The following is a 24,577-nucleotide window of genomic DNA, read 5'->3' on the forward strand; positions in this document are numbered from 1 at the left end:
CCATACAGCTGGAGGAATAAAAAGGAAAGGGGTGCTATTCAAAGTAATGATCTTTGTTTTTCCAAATAACTGTTATGCGTGGTGGAGCCCTGTTTTCCTGGGGATTGCTGAACACCTGCTTGCCTGTGGGGGGTATTGAATTAATTCCTTGTTTCGCTTTGCTTGTATGCACAACTTTTGCTTTCCCTATTAAACTGTCTTTATCTCAACCCATGGGTTTTCTCACATTTTTCCTTCCAATTCTCTCCCTCCAGATGGGGTCTGAGTGAGTGGCTGTGTGGTGCTTAACTTTGCTAAACTATGACAAATCTTCATTGCTTCAGTACTTTAGATGTTTGGGGATTTTCCTTTGCGTGTTTTTTTGGTTATTTTTGACACTCTTTTGTAAAGAGTTCCATTTTCTTCTCTCTTTTGACAGGACCAACCAGTTCACTGCCTTTCTAGCTTAAGTCTTTCCTCAAAATTACTAAAAGTCTGTGGAGTAAAAGGAAAAAAATAAAAATGCCTCTATTCTGTAACTACAAAAAAAAAAAAAAGAGTCATGAGAAGTGCACATGGAAAGAAGCAGAGGTCTGAATCTTTGGGGAAAACCACAGGGAGAAGATGAAATTAAGATATTTGGGGGAAAAATAGGAGTGGGAGGACTTTTTAAGTGAAAAAACAAAAAAGAGGAAAAAATAGTCTAGGTTTTAGGGAGAGGAATAAAAACAGTAAAAATAAATTGGCTATCGCAAACCAAAATTTAATACAAGTGTATGATCGTAAGTTTGTTAGAGCAGAAAGAAGCAGTGGAAACATATGCATGGAAGTGAAGTAGCCTAGGAGAAATGTCTAGAGGGAAGAAGTTATTAGTGATGTTGGGTCACAGCATGAGTCTGTCAGATGTCACAGTAGGAGAGAAATGAAGGAAAGTGTATTTGTACTTGAGGAGCTGGAAAATGAAATATGTGAGCTTCTAGAGTTATAAAGAAATCTCTTATAAAATGTAATAAGCAAAGTTGTTCTATCCTGCTGTATTTTATTGCAAAATTGTTCAATCCTGCTGTATTTTATTAAGGATCATCTATATGCTTTAGTGAGCACTTTCATCAGTATTGTGATCCTCCCAGACTTACTAACAAAGCAAAGGGATATCACCCTTCATTGAACAAAAAACATGCTATAGGATTGTAAACAAAAAACAAACCCAAAATTTTTCTTCTGTGATTGTTAAAATAATTCTGAAATATAGTCTAGCCTGTTACAATCCATTGAATCACCTGTCCATCACCTGTCCAGCAGTTAAAAATTAAAAGTTAAGGAGTTAAGGTAGGATTTATTTTGCTGTTCAATGTCAACGATGTCAGAATGCAACTGGAAAAAGAACATTTTCAATGTTTAAATATGCAAAGAGGTTATACAGACACAAACCCCACCTATTTGAATCCAGTAATCCAGTCCTGTCATGCTTTTCATGACAGATATTCCAGGTAGTAGTTTAACTGCAGTAGTTTAAGCTGCATTTGTTAAAATTTAGATCAATGTTTTAGATTCTCTGCTAGTAATTTTTGTTGCTATTCTATTTGATTGCTTTACTTAAAATTCAAAAATATTGTCACACAGTGATGAAATGCCTGAGAATTGTCAGTAATATGTTCTTGTTTTATCTTCTTACTAGTATTAATCATAATAGAATAGACTTTTCAGCTCTTGGACAATAAAATGTCAGTTACATTGGAATTGCTCTTGAATGATTAAATTAAAATAAAGTTTTATTCTAATGGACTAAGGTATTCAAATATATTTTGATGATTGAGGAGTATACTGATGGACATGACACAAGTTCATGCAGGTGCTGCATCCAGACTGCATAGCATGTACTGGTAAGTGACCATTACATCTAATTTTTAACTCTTCTGGACCAAGTAAAAATAAAAGCTTTATATGAATGCTAAATTAACTAATTTTGATTGAAAAAGGTGTTTGAATCTAGACATTAAATAACTACTTCAGTATTACTGAAATGAAGGTAGAACTTAAGTTCTGATTTAGAATATGGCACAGCTTTCAATGAATAAAAAGATTTAAACTATAGGTTTTTCCATGTCAGATGGCAAAGGTGTTTTCTTAGTAGTAATGACATGCATCCAATCCCCCACCATTCAGTCTTATTTCCAAATATTTCTGGTTTCATGTGGTATTTATTTCTCCTTGAAATTTGGAGATGTTAAAAAACATATAACTTTATTATAAAGATTTTCATCAATTTGGGCCATGACAAAGCTCAAAGCTTATACATCCCACCATTACTCTTGAAAGCAGTCTTCTAAAATGTCACTTCTGGTGTAGTTTAGGAAAGGCCTCAGAGCTTCAGTGTTCCTTATCCAGCTGTGACTTGAACATAGACACTTTTTCTTTAATATTTTATTATGTGCTTTATCAATTTGAGAAAAAAAATAATCAGCAGATAACTACAATATATCCTACTGTCCTATAAGATGTAAATAACCAAGCTCAAGGCAGCAATGAAGAACTTGCAAATATCTTTACAGTTGGAAATTTGAAGCAAGAATAAATGTTTCCTTGATACAAGGTTTAGGCTTGTGGTTATGTCCCCTTGCTGCCAAGAGGAGGAAAGGAAAAAGTAAAGATTCTGTCCTCATCTTCCAATAACATGCTAAAGGTACCTAAGGCAGCCCTTTGAAGCTTGTTGAAGTGCTACTTAGCCAAAGGACTAAACTATCACTGAGATTTTTACTTTAAGATTTTTCATTTGATTTAATGACTCTTGATATTCAAAAGCTTTACCTCTGGCATATTTAAGAAAAAATCATACATTCAGTATCCATTATTAGAGTTAATCCATTTATTTGAACTGTGATGACTCATTTTTCTCTGAATCTTCTCAGCAAGAATGTGGTCATTACAATGTTTACTGCACACTGATAATATACGAGACTATTTCTACCCCTTCAGTTGAGATGTGAGCAATCACTCACACACCTGTGCTCCTTCTTAGCTGGCAGGTTTTTAGCTCTCAGCTGAATTTAATGATACCTGCTTCAGTCTCATGATTGCTAATGAAATGGCATGAATTCTGCATGTCATATGTCAAGCCAACTTGATGCAATACTGATATCCTTCATTCGCTCTAACTTTCATATGAAATGTATTTTTTACAAAACAAATATATCACAGAAGGCAGCCAGATTAGCTGAAGAAGAAAAAAAATTTCAAGGAGCACAAATATATACCTTCATATTAACTCTTGTTTTGGCAAAGCCAAGTGCTTTTGAGTGAGAAGGAGAGAAATAAAATTATTTATCACAAAAAGTTTTCTTCTAATAGTGTTGGTGCTTGAAAAGTAAAACCTCTGTTCTGTGTAGGTTCAAAGCTTTTGTTTTCATGTACTCCTTGTTGACAAACCTTTTTTCTTTTGATCTTGCTCTATGATCCTTCATAAGGTTGCTAAACAAAGCGTGTAATGCTAGTAAGGTCACATTGAAAAATTAGTTTTACAGACAGTAGCTAAAGGCTTGTTGACCTTGCACAAAAGAAAGTAGGAAAAATTTTTTCATTAAATGAAAAAATACATAGTGCTCTGCAGGAGTACCTGCATACATATTCTTACCATTTCTCCTATGAGATTTTCAGTAAAATGAACACTTAGAAAAGATGGCAAAATGATTTCAAGCAAAATTGAAATTACTATAGTACTTCTATTAATGTTTACCTTCCTACATGGTTTGGTAAAAACTCAGATGTGATGTGTGAGAGAGAAGCTTTTATTTGTAGATTAAAATATAACCCACAAATTGTAAGTTTTAAACAAGAAAAAACTTCTAATAAAAAAATTACATGCCCTGAAGGTATGAAAATCATTGATTAAAAACCATCATCATGTTTTTAATAGAAAGGGTGTGAGTACCACAAAATCCCTTTGATATTCATACTTATAGAAGTATATATGTAGAACATGCTTCATAACAAATATCTGAAAATATCTCTAAATATCTGCAACTTTTTACTCAGGAGCACCATGACTTATTTTTGCATACAAAACTGAAACATGAATAACTTTAAGTCTTTTGGACACAATTAGGCTCCTAATAAGGGTTAGAGCAGTTAAAAAGGTAACATTTACATTGTATGTTCTGAATAAATACTATCCTGATAATTTGCTCATGAGGATCCTGGTCCAGTAAGCAATTAATTTTTAATATGGTGGTTATAAGCATTGTCCACCATGTAACATACAACAGTTTTGTCTTCACATCTATAATCAGAGATAATTTCTTGTAATTAAGTTATAATGCAACTAATATACCTACATGATAAAAACTCATTCATTAAATATACCAAGACCAGAATCTTGATGGAATTAAATAATTCTATCAGAAAAATTTTACAACAAAAAATAAGGTGGGGGTTCTTTTTAATGAATCAGAATTAGATACATCCTTAAGTAATTAATTATTAAATTATTAATGAAGTTACCTCTTCCTGGAGGAAAAGGATGCCAACCCATGAGGCAATTTTATTAAGCAGAGATTACTTTAGTATATCTTGTTAGAATTCAATTTCAAATCTTATTCAGGAGTCAATAACTTCAGGTTGCTATGGCAGAATTTGATATACATTTATAACCTCGCATTTTCGACAAAGGATACAGATCCATTGGGAAATATGGAAAAAAGGAGGAAGTTAGAAACTTAAAACTGATGTAGGCATGCACTAATTTAAGTTCTTTAGTCTAATGAGTAGAAGTCTCGATCAGGAAGAGAATAGCAAGACTTTAAATGTATGAAGTTGTATGGTGGAACAGCAGGCTTTTTCAGTTTCTGCTCACATATCAAGTAGTATGCTGAAGAAATTAGTTTAAAAGATAAATGAAAAAAAGACCATTGTTGACTGTATTTTAGATTTGACTGCATTTAAGATTTTCGTTTGGGACCTAGGAAAATTCCAACATTTACTACTGGACACGCCTCCTTTAAAACCTTATAAAAACTACTTAAAGACTACATTAAAGAATGGAAAAAATAGACATGATCTGTATATCATTAATCTCTGAAACTCATTTCTTCAGGAGACAACTTCACACAAACAGAAATTTTTAAAAATATGTGTATATTTAATGGAATGCAGTAGTTTCACAGAGAATTGTTTAAAATGGGTGTTTATGCCAGGATATAGATGATGACTCTTATTGCTTGTTGTCTTTGCCATTTCTGAAAGATCAACTACAAAACACATGAATTTCTTTTCTTAAACCCTGTATGCAGTACAAGAAAAGAGTCTTCTGAGTAGCACTAGAGGATAAAGGGTTAAAGTGTTCTTTCTTTCTTTAAAGGTGTTAAAATATACCATAGAACATAAAGAGAGCATGTAATCAACAATGTTTTTTAACACAAGAGATCACAGAAGGGCACTTCTGACTAAAGCCCGAAGGATTCTGCTCTTATAACTGAACTTGCATGTGACAAAATGCTGTGCATTAGCTGATGGGACTACACCAGCTAAATTTTACACAAACCAAATATTTTGATTAACAAATACTGTTGAAATGAGATTAATTGACTGAAATGAGACCAACATGTTAAGATGTTTCAGGGAATCTAGGTTTTAACTTCACAGTGGTACAGTAGGAAAAAGAGTTATTAAGCTCACTATTATTTAGTCAGAGCTATTTTATTTCAGTTGTACATTATGGAAAGCAAACCCCAAGCCAGCCTGGGCAACGGTATGGCAATCTAAGGAAGTAAGAAAAAGTTAAAATACTGTTTGGTACAACTGTAAATGAATAATTGGTGCCTTACTGTATTCTAGTGTTGGGGTGCTCTTTCTGCTCCTCCAATAGAAATAACCAGGAGAATTAAAAGGAAGTTTTAAGAAGAGATGTGCAGAGGCAGAATTGTTTGTTTGTGTCATGTCACTTTGGAGCACATCTTTTATAATCTATGAAGAAAAAAACCTAACAAGACTACAAGAGGGATTTTTATAATGGTATCCCTGAGAAAAATAATGAAAATAATTGTTGAAATCCAGTATGGAAGCCTCAACTCTCTGACATCTGAAAAAAAAATTGAAAATGGAGCTCTAGTTGAAGAAATCTGCGACAGGAATATGAATAATTTACAATATTTTTCAGGAATAAAAGGAGTTATTGGAGAATATAATAGAATGGCAAAACCCCAAAAGCTGAAATTCAGCTCACACTGAAATTCACACAGCAGGATTGCATCCTGTTCATATCAGTTCAAAATAGCATTAGGGCTGGAAAGGACAATACTTCAGTGTTTGAACTTGAAATAGGATAAGCACTCTAGGAATAAGAACTGTCGAGACATGGACTTAAGGCAGAAGCTTTTTCATAGGGGCAGTGTACATAAAGATTTTAGAGAATGGTTTTATTATGATCTGATAAAAGTGAAAGTTTCTAGTGTTGAAGAACACTGCTATTTAATGCTCTTATTTCATAGTAAGTTTAAGTACATTTCAGCAGGTAGTCTGAATACTAACATCGTCTATCTCAATCTTGAGTGCTTAATGCAAACTTATTTAAAAAGTCAAGACTCATTAAGAAAAAAATCAAAAAACAAACAGAGAAATCCTGAAATACTTTGAGGTAGGATATAGCTAGAGTTTGCAGAAAAATATTTAAAATTATAAATTTGTTATTTAATTTAAGATAGTGTTACCTAAACACAAATTTTTAGTTGTGCTGAAAGACTGACATTTTACAGTTGGATTCAGTAAAAGGATCAAACTTCTTGCAGAATTTAGCCAGAGTATCTACTTTTTTTCCTAGTCTGCCTTATTTATGTAATTTCTGAGCACTGTCACTCAGTGTTATCTTTCCTGAAAATTATTTACTCCAGCTGTCCTACCTCTGCTTTGGATTGAAATGTAAATGAACCATGTATTTCTTTTTAGTTTCAAATTCACCAGGCAAACTTGAGGTAAACTGATTGTAAATAAAAATAAATAAAAGTAAAACTATTTTATTGCACTGTTGAGTGTAGTGATCAAAAGACATAATGATCCATAAATGCAGATGTGCAGCTTTCCATGCCCATCTCAGTCTTGTAAGTTTTCAGTCTATTGGATAGGTCACTGATAATTAAGGCATGACAGATGTTAAAACTGCATGTAAAATGCAATCTAGAAAATTATGTTTTTTGACCTAATAATGTTATATGCTGCTTTATCATTTCAAATGTTTTTATTGTTTAGCAAATGGACATAAATGAGCAATTTAACAATACATTGAAATATTTTGTGGATGATGGTTTACTTCATCTGTAAATTGAAATGTCAGAAATTTTTCTGCTCCACAATTTCGAAAGTCACAAGTGATTTATTTTAGCTCTTATTTAAAAAGCTAAAAATCAACAATATATTTGAGAGACATGAGGATGCAAAAAAATGCCTGTTTAAGCTATATCAGCAGTTTCATGGATTTGGCAGACTTTGGAGTCTTCTGCGTCTTTCCTGCTTTATTTTATATCTTTATTTATATGAGTGGAATATATTGTGATAAACTGCAGAATTCTGTTTATGAACTCTGATTAAGATTATTAATCATAGAATGGGTTGAGTTTGAAGGAACCTTCAAGATCATCTAGTTTCAATTCCCCTGCTGTGGGCAGGGACCCAGATTGCTCAAAGCCCCATCAAACCTGGCCTTGAACACTTTGAGGAATGGGACACTGACAACTTCTCTTGGCAACCTGTGCCAGTGTCTCACCACCCTCACAATGTAGGCTTTCTTTCAAATATCTAAACTTAAACCTACTCTCAGTTTGAAGCCACAGTTCCTTCTTCTATCACAACATGTGGTTATAACAAGTTCCTGTTCAGATTTCTTTAGGCCCTTGCTGGGGCCCCCAGACTGGACACAGCACTCCAGGGAGGCTCTTTCCAGAGCAGAGTGGAGGGGCAGAATCTCCTCCCTCGCCCTGATGGCTGTGATGCTTCTGATGCAGCCCAGGATACAGTTTGCTCTCTGGTCTTGGAGTGCCAGTTCCTGTCTCATCCATCAGCACCACCACGTCCTTGCAGAGCTGCTCTGGATTTGTTCATCCCCCAGCCTGTGCTGACACTGCAGCTTGCCCTGACCCAGGTACAACAGGGTGCACTTGGCCTTGTTGAATCTCATGAGATTTCCATGGGCACAATTCTCAAGATTGGCCAGATCCCTCTGGATGGTGTCTCATGCCTGAGGTGTGTCAACTGCACCCCTCAACTTGGGGTCACCTGCAAATTTGCTGAGGGTGAACTTTGTCCCTTTGTCTACGTCATTGATGGGGATATTAAATAACATTGGTCCCAACACACACTCCTGAGAGACACACCTGTCATCACTGATGTCCATCTGGACTGAGCCATTGTCATCAATGTTTTGTATGGATGTGCATAAAGTTAGTATTTGCATTTGATACATGGAGCCTTTTGCTTCTTTGTCTTTTTTGTTTTTTGGGTTTTTTTTCAGCCTAGTCTTTAGAAGCAGCTCAGAGAGAGAATAGTTCAGAGCTGGCAGAAGAAAGCTATTGCTGTAAAGACTCCATTGCTGACCTCCATTCTAACCAACAAGCTGTCTCCATTTAAGCGAAAATTGTTTTGTCAAGGGGAGACTGTCAACAAATTGATTAAATCTACTAATGATTCACATCAGGTTGCCAGTCAAGCAGAGGAAGAGGAACGGCAAAAAGGACTGGAAATGGACTTGTTTGGTTGTCAGTCATGTTGAGCATTTAAGGCTGAGGAACACCATCTGCATCCAGAAGAAAGCTGGGGAAGGATCCCTAGAGCAGTCACAACCCCAGTGTGCACCCTGTTGAGCATGAAGCCCTTTGTCCTTGAAGGTTTCTTGCATTTTTGCCACCAGGTGAAACAGAATAAATGTGTTTCTCACCAGTAACCCTTCAAATGGCTATTGCAAGATACTCCACCATATTTACCCTTTCTTTATTCTTGAGGTTTCTACGTATTACTAGGTTGTTGTTTGGTTTGGATCAGAGATAGTGATGCTAGGTGCTGTTGGAAATATTTTATAATTATGTCCATTTCTGGCTGTCTTAGGCTTCTTCCTTCTTTGCTCTAATTCTTACACATAATTTATGTTTTCCCACACACATTTCCTATTCCATCTTGCAGCTCCTTTTGTTTTCAGTTTTCCCTCTCTATTTCCTTGGTAGACTTCCTGGAAGTGTAGGATCTGTAGACCAGTGTGCACCAAACTCGTGTTTGGTTCATCAACTGAATGAGTGCAAGTCATGTCCATCCTGGAATAATATGCTCATGGTTCATAAATAGTGGTATTGCCAGAAAAAGTGCAATTTGCATTGATTTGTCATCTAGTGAGTGGTTAAATTGAGTGTATAATAAGTGAGCAAGAGATGTTTTCTCAGGAAATGCAGCTGACAGGAGGAGGTGAAATAATCTTCGGAAGGAAGTGCTAATTTTTTACACACTTATCTCCATTTTTCCATCATCTGCAACTCTAGGATCCAATTTATAGCTGACATTACTGTTTGCCATCCAAGTTTTACTATAAAAATAAGCAATTTCCATTTTTTTTTTCTTAGCTGCTATATTAGATCAACATTAAATTCAAATGTTTTGTGGACCCGTGGAAATATGAAACAGCCACAACTTTTTCTACACAGATCCCCAAGCCTTTTTCTGTCTTTTAATGCACAGATGTAGCATATTGCTTTTATGTACATGAGTTGTTTAATTTAGTTTAATCCCAGTGAGAAATTTTTAGATATAATAAAGAGAGACACTTGCTATTGATGATTGTAGGTTTAAATCCTACAAAATTTTCAGTTAAGTTAAAGATACAATAAAAAGATAAAAGATAAAAAAATGTCATGATAAAACTATAAGTTCAATTTTTCCTGATTCTTATCTCAGTAGTGAGTTGAACCTGGCTGGTGGCCAATCACCCTTGCCACCTCCTGATCATTCTCCTCTCCATTGGGCTGGGATGAAAATCAAAGGAAAGTGTTAGGTTGTGGATTGAGAAAATGACAGCTTAATAAAGAATGAGAAATATGTGTTTGCAAGCAACACAAAATAAGGAATTGATTCACTATATCCCATCAGCAGTCAGATGTCCAGCCACTTCTAGAAAGCAGGGATTCTGCACCTGTAAATATTGGAAAAGAGCAGGGCTTTGAAAGCCCTGCCTTCCTCCCCCTTTCCCTGAGCTTTTGCTGCTGAGCACAACATTTTATAGTTTGGAATATCCCTTTAGACAATTTGGATCAGCTCTCCTACCTGTGTCCCTTCCTGACCTCTTGTGCCTGAGTCTGTTTGCTTTTGGTCAAAAAGTGGGAAGGCAGAAAGCCTTGATTCTGTGTAAAGACCATTGACCCAAAATACTGGTGTGTTATCAACAGTTTTAGCCACAAAGCACAGCACCACATTGGCTGCTATGAAGAAATTTAACTCCATGACAGCCAGACCCAGTACAGACCATATTTTTCTGCTGAAATTCTCTAGCTATATACTTTGTATTCTGTGTCCATGATGACAAAAACAAGAGGATGGTGTTTGAAGGGAGTAGGGACAAGTGCAAATTATTTACTCCTTCAGAGTAAAGTATTCAGTAATTTTATGTAAATTTGTTTCAAATGTATTAATCATACTCTTGCTATGTGTTTTGAAATGCAGGATTAGATTTTGTAAATAACAGTGTCATTTACTGCATAGCTGTTTAATGTATTTCCCAATGCATGCTATGTTACTTTGACCTTGCAAGGTATGCTATTATTTGCCTACCAGTTAACACATGAATTGCTCAGGAATTTATTTCTATTTTGAGATTAAAGCATTTGTCTTATGTTCTTGATTTCCAATAATTATTTTTATCACTTTTTATTTATTTCAAATATATGAGAAGCAACATTTTGACTTCTTTTCTTAAAGACCATAACTATTTAGCTAATACTGTATGAGAGTAATCTCCTTATTAAATTGACAGTTTCATTCTATATTAACATTCTCTCATTTGAAACGGTACCTATTTTACAACCATCTTCTAAAAGCAGTCTAGACAACAGTACTATTTCACAGAAATGTTCCCTTTACTTCTCTGTTATTTTTGTAAACTAGTGAGTGCAAATTTGTTTTTCTAAGAAAAATAATGTACTGAATATTATTTTTGTATTCTATAGAAGGAGGGGGGTTTCTTAAATTTGTATTTCCGCTGCAAGTAAAAATAGTCATATTCAGAAAAAAACTCCTGAAGTGGAGCAGGACGGTCTAATTTTAATGTGTTCCATGGAATACTGGAATCATTTTACCTAATAAATATTCTATTTTTTTTAAGTCAGTGAAACTCTCTATAACTAGCTTTTGTGATGCTTATTTAGTTTTTTCAACTTTTACTGCCATTAAAGATACTCCTACTGAAAATATTCAGCTTTTACACAAAATAGCTTTCAGTAACATACCATTCTCCCTCCTTCTCCTTCATGTTTAAGTCACCAGCACTTTATGCACTGGGTCTCATAAACTGAGTATTACTGGAGCTGATTGAACAGGAACAGATAGCAGGTGAAGGGAATTTTTAGTATCGACTCTGTTGCCAAAGAAAACATGTAATTTAACTAGCTCCATAGAATTATTATGTCCAGATAATATTTACAAAATGCCTAATTTCAGTTCTTTCTTGAATACTTAGTATTTTTATTACATGAGATTTTAATTTCCTATATACATGAAATATATACCAGGGTGCTATATATCTGTTACATGACAGAAGACGATATGAATCACCTTAGAGAAACTTTAGGCAATTATGAGGACTGTGATAGGGCCATAACAGGCAGTATTCAAAAAGATGTTGTTGCCTGTTTCTTTTTTCACTATTATGTCTTTTTCACCATTCTCTCTATGACTCAGAGTACAAGCTATGATAACAATATGGGGGTTTTAAGCTGGATTTTTTTTCTTTTTATTTATAGGTTCATACATATACATATCTATGCATATGTTTTATAGATATATATGTATACATATGTGCATAAATACATAAAAATCGATGTATAAGTAAATATATATGTATAGATGTATACATATGTATCTGTGTATATATATATATATATATAAAGGAGAGTTAGAATTTTTTTTGCTAATAATTATATATGTATATCATAAAGGCCAATTTTGGGAAAAGCATAAAGTTTTTCTTCTAAAGAGAGCAAAATGAAAATTATTTTTATATCAATTTTTAAAATTAAAATTAGAGAGTTGTTAGGGACACTATCTATTTGCTATGTATTTATTAGTTTAGTCAGGATTTGTTTAAAAGGTCAAAAACACAGTTATCCCTGAAATATGGTTTAGGTGCCTGAAAAATACCATAATCACTACTCACCATTTTGATTCAGCCATCTCTGGATATTCATGTCGGTTTTCTGTAGTGGCAGTAGTAGTAAGACTGAACATTACTCAGTAATAATTTAGTAAGTAATTATATGTTGGTTAGCTATACTTTGGGGGAGATTTTATTTCATAGGAAGAAGGATCAAGGGTCAAAATTCAAAACAGGGTGAGCTCTTGTAAGCCACCATAACCCACTGTTCCACAGGGGATGTACACTCAGATGGGGCAGATGGGAACACTCCTAGAAACATCTGTTGTCCATCATTCTTCTGCTCAGCCACCCAGATGCTGTTGACAAGTTGTATGTAAATCGTGCTGACAATTTGTTCAGCGTCTTTCCTGCTGTGACTGAGGTTGTTCTGCTGATATCATCTATCAGATGTACAGGACATCGTGGTCCTGCGAGAATGGCTCCAACTGTTTTGTTGGTCAATGAGCAATGGTAGTCATTAAACCAGTGAAAAAGTTTCCCTGCCTAGAATATGTGTCTATCTTTCAGAAGGAATTGTTACCTCTTTCCCCCATTCCGTGTGAAATTGAATATTAGTTACTGAATATTATGCACACTAGAAAATTCTAAATTGCTTTCTATGCCTTTTTCCTCTACTTTTTTAGTTACATTGGCAGATATTTCTCTACTCTTGTGTTTTAAAATTACTTACATCTCAAGCATGTGACATACAAGTGGGAAATTATACATACATTATTGTATAAATGTCAGGCTTTTTAGTTTGGAAATGCTTTTATAAAATCTTTACATTGATAGAAAGGGGATTTATACCCCTTATCAGGCTTAAATTTACATCTTCCTAATTTTTTACCCTGAATGAATCAAAAAGATTTTGATATGTGTTAGGGGCAGGGGAGGAAAGAATGTTAAGTGTTTGGTTGGTTTTTTTTTAATTGTAGGTTCCCAAATTAATGACCTAAACCACTGGATTTTAAGAGGTCAATATAGAACTGCTATAGATTGTTTAAAATACCCTCTATAGTGAGTAAAAAAAAGTGTAGAATGTTGTCCTACTTAAATGCACAGGAATATATTTATGGACTTTTTATGAGATGGGTAATGCATAATTCTTGTGTGACAAATAAAGCCTTGCAGATTAGTTATGATTGGGTTTAGTATGCAGGCATTAATGGATTGGTGGTGGGACTCCCATGGTCAAATGTGAAAGAATACAAGTTTCAAAGGATGATCAGAACAATCACAGAAAAAACGTATAATGATCTCTGAGTGCTCCCTGAAAAGTGCTGAATATACTGCTAAAATTATGTAACCCTTAATGCATAAATATTCCAATAAACTTGCAGGAGCATATAGAATGAGAAAAATAGAAAACATTGTATACCTGCAGACAGTGTGTCTATATTGAATGAAATCTATTCTTTTAGATCTATATCTTTAAATAGATTCTTTAGATTGTCTATAATTAAGTCAAATTTATGTCAATTGGACTATACTTATGTTAATGTAAATTTGCAGTGCTTCCCATTTAATGATATTTTTAAAAAATGCTCAATTCAGAAAGATATTCAGAAAGCCAGAAAAAATAATCACAACGTAACATAGTCCCTGAAACTTCACAGCAACATCCTTAAAGAATGCACAGATATGGGACTGACATATTTTTTAAAAATGCCCTGTACTTATTAACAAACTTCATTTCAGTTTGTTAAATTCTTTTAAAAAGTTAAAAATTGGCTGGATTTAGTCCAAATTTCTCTAGTTTTAGTTCCCCTTATGGACTTCTGTTACTAAAAATCTTTATATCATTAATAGCAGAGGTACTATTTCTAAATAAATATTAATCCATTATAAAATAATTCTGATTAGAAAGGTAGAAAATAATGGTACTTATTCTGAAGTGCCAGTATTTATTGGTTTTCACCATGATTCTAATGGATCTAAAATGTCACTAAAATTCTTTATTTTGCAAATGAAAAATCAATAATGATTTGGAGTCCAGCTTGCAAGAAAATTAGATGTAAAAAATCAGACCCTTTATACTTTGTGACAGATCTTTTCATAAATTTATCCTTTTAATAGAGTATTTCATCACACTGAATAATAATATGTATTTGTAACAAGATACACAACAGAAATAGCTCTTGAAGTGGAAGATTAATGCACCATTATGGTTCTACATCTTGGTTCTAAGTCTGAATGACATGCATTATCAGGAAACAGCTAAGAGATCTGCATTCTGCAAACTTTTCTGAAATTAGGAACCCATGACTTCCTATGTTTCCAGCTCCAATCAGAAATAATATTTAAATTGCAGTAATGCACTAACAATAATTACAAAATAATATTGAAATTGCAAAGGAGATTGAAAATAAACTGCATGGAGCAGTGAAGCCCTGTTTTATTAGATTTATATATATCATATAGTGTACTTAATTTCTGTTAAATGTTGCAGAATACCATACAATAAAAACATTCATTCATTGAAGAAAGTAGAAAGTGCAGTAGGCAGACAACAAATTATAAACTTCTGTCCAGTAATATACCTAAAAATAATATGCTAGTTATGTCTGGGAAGATAAAAACCCAAACCACAAAAGCCTAACAAAATCAAAACAACAATAACAAAACCACAAACAAACAAACAAAAACAAGCTAGAAAAACACCCCAAAATTGGAGTTTATTTGTGTGTGTTTCTAATTAATGAAAAATTACTCTGAATGATTTCACAGTTTATGACTTTCATTTTCTTTTCTGTACCAAAAACTGTAGTTGGCACATTTTATTTCTCTACTGCCACTCATCTGTCCTCTTCAAATGACAAAGGGCTAAGGTTTTTTTACAGTCATTTCATGAAACCAGCAAGTACCTTATGGGTGTATATTGGGTTTATGTGGCTGGATTTTGGTAGTGGAGGGATGACAGGAGTAGCTTCTCTGAGTAGCTGCCAGAAGCTTCCCCTGTGTCCAGCAGAGACAAAGCCAGAGGGCTCCCAGTCAGACCTGCCTCTGTGATAACACCTTTAAGAAGGGAAAAAAGTTACTGCATCAGAACAGCTGGAGCCAGGGACGAGGGGTATGAGAATATGTGAGAGAAACAACTGCAGACAACAATATGTTAAAAGAGTAAAGCATGAAACAGAGAGCTCTTTCAAAGGTGCTTCTGTCACTCCTGTATTCTGGTGATAGGGTGCTCAACCACTGTTATCAACTGCATACATAGCAGCTATAGACTCTTGTAAATGTGGATTAAGTAAAACATTGTGATTTTATTTACCTCCAAGCTTCTGTTAACATTTAAACATGGCCATGAACTGTTACTTGCTGAGCTGAACGGTTCCAGTGCAGGCACATCCCTCAGCTGAGCAGAGATGAACTTCACAGCAAGCACAGTAACCTCAACCTCCTGGAGCCAGGGAATCTGCAGGAGAGCACTGAGACCCCCATGGAGACAGCAGCTTGCCCTGGAGTGGTGTCAGTGTGAGCAGAGCCAGCACTGAGGGCAGCTGCTCCCCTGTGACTGTGTTCACAGGGGTCCCACGACGAGGGAAGAGACGAGAATCTTGACTCCATGTTTCAGAAGGCTGATTTATTATTTTATGATAGATATTATAGTAAAACTATACTAAAAGAATAGAAGAAAGGATTTCATCAGAAGGCTAGCAAGCAATAGAAAAGAATTATAACAAAAGCTCATGACTCTCAGAGTCCAAGCCATCTGAATGTGATTGGCCGTTAATTAGAAACACCCAGCATGGACTAATCAAAGATGCACCTGTTGCATTTTACAGCAGCAGATAACCATTGTTTACATTTTGTTTCTGAGGCCTCTCAGCTTCTCAGGAGAAAAAATCCTAAGGAAAGGATTTTTCATAAAATGTGTCTGTGACACTCCCACTCTGTCATACAGGGCCCACAGGGAGTGCAAGTGACCAGGAATGTGGTGAACAGAGCAGGCAAAGAGGGCATGGCGCAGCAGCTCACTCAAGTCGTGCAACCGGGAGCATCTAACAGGGGCAACAATCAGCCCCAGAATTTTGTGACAAAGGGCACAAAGAGATCTTTTCATCACCAGTCTCATGCCTGCATAGTTTCCCAGCTCTGGTTTTGGCAGGCTGAAGAGTTCCTTCTCCTGTCCACGGCGTGTGCCGTGTCAGAGGCCTCCAGCCAGATCTTGTGATGGCAGATGTAGCTCTCTGGATCTCAGGCTGCCCAGCATGCCTGATGTCTCTCTGGGCTGACAACAATTCCTTTTGGCAGAAGGCGTGCTGCTGAGCTGTGTTGTCAGCTACAGAAGGAAGTGAGCAGGCTGTGAAGCATTCCTGAGAATGAGTGAGAGACAGGTAGGCTATCCAGGGAAACACTACAGTCTCAGGAGCCTCAGAAGTGGAGATACAGGTGGACTGAGAACCCTGACAGTAGTTAGTCAAGGATCTTTTTGAACATGAAGGCTGGAGGCTGGTCACTGCCCATACTAGGAGGAGGACTCCTACTGCTGAAAACTTAAAATCGTAGATTCACTTCCTTGGTATCTGCACAGAAGTTAGGAAGTGCATGTAATTTTTATTTGGAAACTGAAAACAACCACTGGGATCAGGGTCTAAAATATAGGTCTTCCCATGAAGGTGATCAGTTAGTTGCAAACTAAAATCCTTTATTTTAAATCACATAAACCTTGCATTTCTCTTTGTACCATGATTGAGTTCCACTAGGGAAGGAGGAGAAGGGATGTAATCTGTGACTGGTTCAACACCAAATAAATTATTTTTGTACTTTTGCATTTTGAAGACTTTATGTATTCTGAGAAAATTCACTCAGTGTTGAGGACTTGCTACAGTTCTAAGATATATTATTGCTATTTTTTTGTAACAGAAAAGGTAATTAAAATATATCACTGTTTTGAAGCTCAAAAAATCAACTAAATTTTCTTTGGAGACCTCAAATGACTAGTTTCAATGATATTATCTAAATGTTGCCCAACCCTATGGCAATATCTCTGCTACTTCCTCAGAAAGACTGAAAGGCTCCTATAAATCCCCAGTTTGGGATGAGCTTGTGGAGCAGGTGAGTCCTCAGATTACTTCCAAAATAAACACATGGATCTTAAAATAAATTAATCTGCATATTTTCTGCCATGTTGAAAGAATTTTTGTTTCAGAAACTAAAAAAAATGGGAACTGAAAAATGTTAATATACTACTTAATATTTTTGCAAAGCAATGACAATTTCAATTTTCATCACCTCAAAACGTAGGGCAGTTGCATCAAGAAAACTTATCAGACATCTTAATGTCTGAAAAGACATACTAATGCTGATAAAAGCTACAATGTCAGCAAGTTTATAAAGATAATGACTGGCATGAAAAAGTTCCAAGTAGTTGTTTAATATTCAACTTTTTGTCTCATGGTTTTTTGCTAAATTCCTAACATCTCCTTTTTGAAATAGCTTTCATATAGAAGTCAGAGCAATTTTATAATCTCAAGCATTCATTTCATGTTTTTAGGATACTGATGTTAGTTCATGATTCATTTCTTCAATATAGCCAAAGCCAAGAGTCTTGGTAGGAGTGAGAAGCATTACTTGCTTTTTTAAAAGTATTTTTTCTTTTGTCCCATTATTTTATAATTCTTGGTGTAATATGTGAATGCTTTTAATTATTCAATTCCGTGTATTACACAGTAACAATAAAACTATGCTGCAAAGTAAAAAATAGGAAACAATGTGTATCTATGGAAAATGTGTGAAATACAGTCACTTTTGTTTTTTAAACTTATATTTCACAGCTGATATACACCAAAGCTTTAGAGTATATTCCAGACTTGATTTTGGTATTCATTTTGCTTACTTTTTTCCTTCACAGTCCTTTACCTTTTAAAATATTCTTACTATAATACCATTTAGTATTTAGGGAATTGGTCTTACAGCTAAATTTGAACCCAGAGTGCTTCTTACTCCACAAAGCATTTATGCCTGGATTTGAATATGATAGGTTTGAATTTGTTTTCTAGTATAGACCAGGTCCATTATATTCAGATTACTTCATATTTCTGCTGTGACATTAAATTCTTTGCTGTAATGGTGCTCATTACTTGAAACAATTTATATAAGTATCCTTTCAGCAACACTGTTTTTAATTTCAGTAATGTATTTTTTTTCCTAGAGATGAATGCCAAAGTCGTTATTTCAGTTTGTTTTATTGTGCCTGTGAAGGAAATGAAAGCATTTGGGAAATCATTACAAGTAGCCAGATATTTGTAGTAACAGTGTGAACAGCAAGGTTTCCATCACTTGTTCTGTTTCTAAAATATTTAGAAGAGTTTTGGAGGAGACAGTAATATTTTTAGCCCAATATAGGACATAAATGATATAGGGCCAGTTAGGAAAAACAAAAATTGAGGTTATAGATTAGTACTGATGACAGTAATAGGATTCACAAAAGTGAATTTTCCAGCTTTGGATATATAAATCAGGAAAAAAAAAAGGGTATTTTTAGAGGCATAAGTCTATTTCCACATCCAGTAGGCACTGGAACATGAATGCTTCCTATTTCAATTTGGTATGGGGTTTTTATAAGTTTTCCTCTGAAAAGTTTGATAAAAAGGATGCTCCAAATGAGTTCCAGTCAGATTGTCTCAACTGTTCCTATCAGGAAATGTACAGTGGAAACAATGTCATGCAGATCTTCTTTCTATTAAACTTATTTTTTTTCAGGAATAACTCTGAAGGTGAGAAACAGATAGAAATGTCAAAATGGATGGAAGTCCATGAACAGATTTAGTTCTGCAAGTGTTAATGCTTGATATACTGAAGTATGATTAACAATACCAAAGTTCTCTAGAAACTTGTGATATTTCTTGTTGCCCCCTTGATGGGGAAGGGAATCCCTGTAGTCACGTGTAATTCAAATTGAGTTAACCTCCCACCAAACAAGCCACAAGGCCAACAGCTCTCTTAATAAAGATAACTTTTTTTGGTTTCTTTTTTTTTTTATATATTTTACTTAGGAAAGTACAATTATTATTTTAAAATGTAATAAGGTAGAAGCATGTTCTTTGTGAAATATTCTCTGAAAGATAATTAGTACAACTTGAATCCAGAAAATGGATATTTAAAACTTAGAGATGATTAAACTTATAGTATTTGTTCTAAGTTCTGTTTAGAATGGTTTCAAATTAACTTTTGCTAGGAGGCTGCTATTATCAGAAATTTTTTATGATTTTTTTAAAGCAACAAAAATTAAGCGATCAGTGTCAGCCTTCTACCTTTCAGATCTCATAATACCTTTTTAACCCATGAACACTTAGAACCAAATGTCCCAAAGATGCAGAAGTCATAGAATTAACTTCATGTAAGTTAGACAAGTAAACTTCATGTAAGGAAGACAAGTAAAAAGGAGAAAGCTTCTGTGACCTCCAGAACAATGCCTGGCCTGTTACTTGGTGTCGGTTGATCAGGAATGAAAATGTGGATACTTTGATAGAAATGAGTGGAAGAGGTAATGGAAGAAATACAGGGAATATAAGTAGGAGAGACAAGGTCCCCGCAAAAATGAAGAAAAGAAATATGAGTAATTTTTTCATCTCTAGGGAATTAGGTTTAATTATTATTAGGTTTAATTATTTCATATGCCCTTGCAACAGTTTCTTTATTATTAGGAAAAAAAGTACTGGTGCTGCTCTGAAGAATTAAGTCAGTTACAAGAAAGATTAAATAAGACAGGTACCTTCCATTTCATGAGAATCATTTTATGACCCTGGGCATCCAACTATGATTTTCAGCAGTGATTATTAATGTTATGATCTTTATTCTTCTAATAGCCAATATGAGATGCAAAGGACCTAATGGTCAGCAATTACTAAACACAGCCTTTGAAATGTAGAATCTCTTTTTTTAAAAAACACTGAGAGATCATAGGTAGAATGCTTCTTCCTTTCAGCCATTGTAATGAGAAAATTAAAAAGGCTGGTTGCTGTCAGATGAACTATGTTGTGCTTTTATGTTCATTCTACAACTGTCTTGTTTAGTAATTAGGATTCTTTAATTGGTGAAATATTCCCTGGAGACATGGTTGTATGTTATACTACCTACAGCTACACTTAACTGTTATCTTCCCTGTGTTTTCTTCCTGATTATTCAATTTCTATAATAAATAATTAAGTAGTGCTCAGATTGCCAGCATAAGGACTTAATGATATAAGCTAGAAGATATAAACTCGAAATGCTGTTTGTAATATAAATGGGAAGAGAAAATAAATTACCTGGGATTTCAATATGCAAAAAATTAACAAAGACTGAAAACATTACTAGGATCATCATAATCAGTCACTTAATTATCGATCAGTCTATAAAGATGCATCATAATTTTCAAAAATCTCATTAGGAAAAAAATACAAAGCCATATCAAAAGTAAAACACTATTAAATGAAGTGCAGTACTGTCCTAGTTTCAGCCAGAACACAGTCCATTTTTTCAGTAGCCAGTAAGGATGCATGGTCAGACCCAAGCATTATTTAATGCCATATCATGGGATGAGATGCAAGGGGCAGGAGTAAGGGACTTACTCCAGGTGGGAGAAAGCAGGATGTGGTGGGGAAGAGCTAGTCAGTATTTTGTCATGGTTTTCTGTGTAAATAGTGTCTTACTCTTACACCTTTTTAATACTGTTGCTGTTACTGGTTTTTTTATATTATCTTATTGCTGTTTCCAGTAAACTGTTCCTATCTCAAACCCTAATTTTCACATTTTTGAGACTCCAGTTTTCAACTCCATTACTGGAGTGGGAATGTAGGGGAGAATGGGTGGAGAATATGCAAGCAGCATCTGTTTTGGGAGAGCCTTGATTGCAGAGGGCACTAAGATGAAAAGTTGCCTTGACTGTCCACATAACCTCTGCACTCTGCTTTCCTTGACCAATCACCCTGTGCCACCAACACTGCAGAAAATGGAGCAGATGAAGAAGAAGAAGAAGAAGAAGAAGAAGAAGAAGAAGAAGAAGAAGAAGAAGAAGAAGAAGACAGGGACTACACCCAAATTCTTCCATATTGCTTCTTATCAACACCATACTAAAAATCTCAAAACCTAAATTTCTCACCCAAGTGATATACTATACTACTCTCTATTATTTATTTCACACTTTAGTAGACTCTAGTCTATCTCAAAGCCTTAGAAGCCCTCTCCATGGGTGAAGGTTAAATGCAGTGTTTCTCTGGAGATCAGAACACCCCAGAGCAGACAGAAAAATATTCCCTGGGCCCCAGATTCCCACAAAAGCCTGCTTTTATTATTGTTGGTTTTTTTATTATTATTTAAAACCTGATTTTTTTTCCTTTGCTTTTTTATTTTTTTTATTAAAGGCATATTCTATCATATTACTTTTTTATAGAAAAGAAGTTAGAACTGTATTTGAGACTGGAGAAAATGTTAAACTATTTTCTTGTTATTATGAATAAAACATGCATGAAGAAAATTATTTAAAAATTAATAACCTAAACTATCTTGTAGTACAAATATTCAACAATTATAAGAATGCTGTATGGCTCTCATTTATTATACATAATCACTAACATCTCTATGTTGTGCTATACAGTGTTCATTGTAACAGCCTATTATGTAGTCAGAAAAGTTCCTACAAACTTTCCATAATTCAAACATTTTCTATATTGTCTTGGTCACCGTAGGATATATATATCTTATTTAAATGCAGTAACCATTACAGAAATGTTGGACATATGTTATTAATATTGTGTGATAACAATTTGAAAGATTATTTCCATTATAGATATATAATTAATATGTCTATAATAATTAAAATATTTTAATATTAAGAAAAGTGCACAAAGATGCCATTGTAATATACAGTCCGAGCATCTAGTCAGTATATACATATAATATGTATATATATATATTATATACATATAGTATAATTACTACAATGTACAAATAAAATAACAAAAAAATATTTATGAAGACTGCTGCAAAAGTGTTGTTAAGTACCTCACCCTTCTCCTTGTCAACTGTCTTTGACCTTAATTTTCTGGCTGACATACCTGTAGAATCCTTTTTTTTCACTACTATTACTACTACTACTACTACTACTACTACTATTACTACTACTATTACTACTATAATAATAATAATAATAATAATAATAATAAGTAGTAGTAGTAGTAGTAGTAGTAGTAGTAGTAGTAGTCAGGAAGTCAGTAGTCAGGAAGAAGAAGCCAGGAAGTCCGAGGCACAGCTAGAGCTCACACTACTACTACTACTACTACTACTATTACTACTACTACTACTATAATAATAATAATAATAATAATAATAATAATAATAAGTAGTAGTAGTAGTAGTAGTAGTAGTAGTAGTAGTAGTAGTAGTGTGAGCTCTAGCTGTGCCTCGGACTTCCTGGCTTTACTCAGCCATGCCAGTGTCTTACCTTCCTTTTTTGATTTCCTGCACCGGGGGATCAAGAGCTCTTGCACACTATGGAAAGGATCCTTAAATATCTGCCTTCTCCTGCTCTTCTCCCTAGTCTCTCAGGGCAGTTTCCCTGGGAGTCCTGTTGACTAACTCTATGAACTCTTTGAACAGCTGGAAGTTTGCTTTCCTAAAATTCAGGGTCCTGAGTTTACCCTTTGCCCATCCTATAACCCACAGGTCTGTGAACACCACCAGTGCATGATCACTGCAGCTCAAGTTCCCTCAAGTCTTGATGTCATTGATCAACTCACTTTCATTGGTGCCATCAGGTCCAGTACTGCGTTCACTCTTGTGGTGTTGTCTGCTACTCGGCATAAGAAGTTATCTTCAATGCACTTCAGGAATGTCTTGGATTGCCTACAGTTTATTGTGCTATTTTCCCAGGAGATGTCAGAATGGTTGAAGTTCCTCACCAGGGCAAGAGGCTGTAAATGTGATGCCTCCCACAGCTGGAGCATGAACGCCTTGTTAACAGGCTTTTCAAACAAACATGACCAGGCAGACTTTAGTAGACACAAACAACAATGTTCCATTGCTTGCCTCAGTCTCTAGTTATTCCTCATAAGCTTTCAACCTGCTCATGGCTGTTCTTCAGAAGACAGCTTTATGTATTTCTGTTCATTTCTTGATGTAGAGGACAGCCCCTCCACCTTCCCTCCCTCTCCTGTCCCTGCTGAACACCCTGCAGTCACTGATAGGCAGACTCTCGGCTTTGTATTCATATAATCAAATTTCAATTATGGTAACTAGGTTGCAGCTTTTCAGCAGCACGGTAGCTTCCAGCTCCTGTTTGCTGACAATACTGCATATGTAACTCTGGAGGAACTTCAGCTGTCACCTTCTTAGAGGAATGCACCTTAATTCCTTTGAGGTATTTCAGCAGTATTTCCCTGTTGGTTCCTATTACTCCAAGAGCCCCTCGCCCATCTGTGTAAGATGCCAAGTGTGCTCCAGCATGACTCAGAGCAGGCTAGGAGACCTCAAAAGTAATATGTTCCTCTACCCTTTGAGGAAGGTGATTCTCAAAATTGGACATCCAGTGCCCAAAAATATTTCACAGACATGAAGGAACTTGTAATATCTAGACTTTATATAGTGTAAAGACCTGTTTTTAGAATCTTTCTAGATTTTAACAATAAAAGAAAACATGAAAGGGTATATGGAATGTGAAAACTGGAATACTGGAATAGAATGGATTATCCCAATGGGAAGGAACCTACAATGATCATCTAGTCAAGCTGCCTGACCACTTCAGGGTTGACCATAAACTAAAGCATGTTATTGATGACAGTGTCCACATGCCTCTTAAACATTGACTGGCTTGGTGCATCAACCACATCTCTAGAAAGCATTTAAATGTTTGACCACCCTCGTGGTAAAGAAATGCTTTATAATATCCAGTCTGAATATCTCCTAGTGCACCTTTTTTTTTTTCCTGCACACCCTATCACTGGATCAGGGAGAAGAAATCAGTTTCTTCCTTCCTGTCCACTTCCCTTCCTAAGGAAAATGTAGAGCATTGACGTCAGCCATCAGCCTCCTTTTCTCCAAGCTAGGCAAGCCCAAAATATCCAGCAGAAAGAAGCACTCTAACTACCCAAATTTTGTTGATTGGTGGCAATTTTAATGGATAACGTGCCATATTTTACCAGTTTGGGTAGCCCTCCAGTGATCCTTATCCAGAAGCCAAGGTAACAGGTGACCTTCCTGAAGCAGCAGGAAGGTTTGGTCATGGACAGTCCTTCCCCTAGAAGA

The sequence above is a fragment of the Melozone crissalis genome, unplaced genomic scaffold (assembly GCF_028551555.1).
Source record: "Melozone crissalis strain CALT ecotype California unplaced genomic scaffold, PUWL_Pcris_2 ptg000042l_1, whole genome shotgun sequence".
In the NCBI taxonomy this organism is placed as follows: Eukaryota; Metazoa; Chordata; class Aves; order Passeriformes; family Passerellidae; genus Melozone; species Melozone crissalis.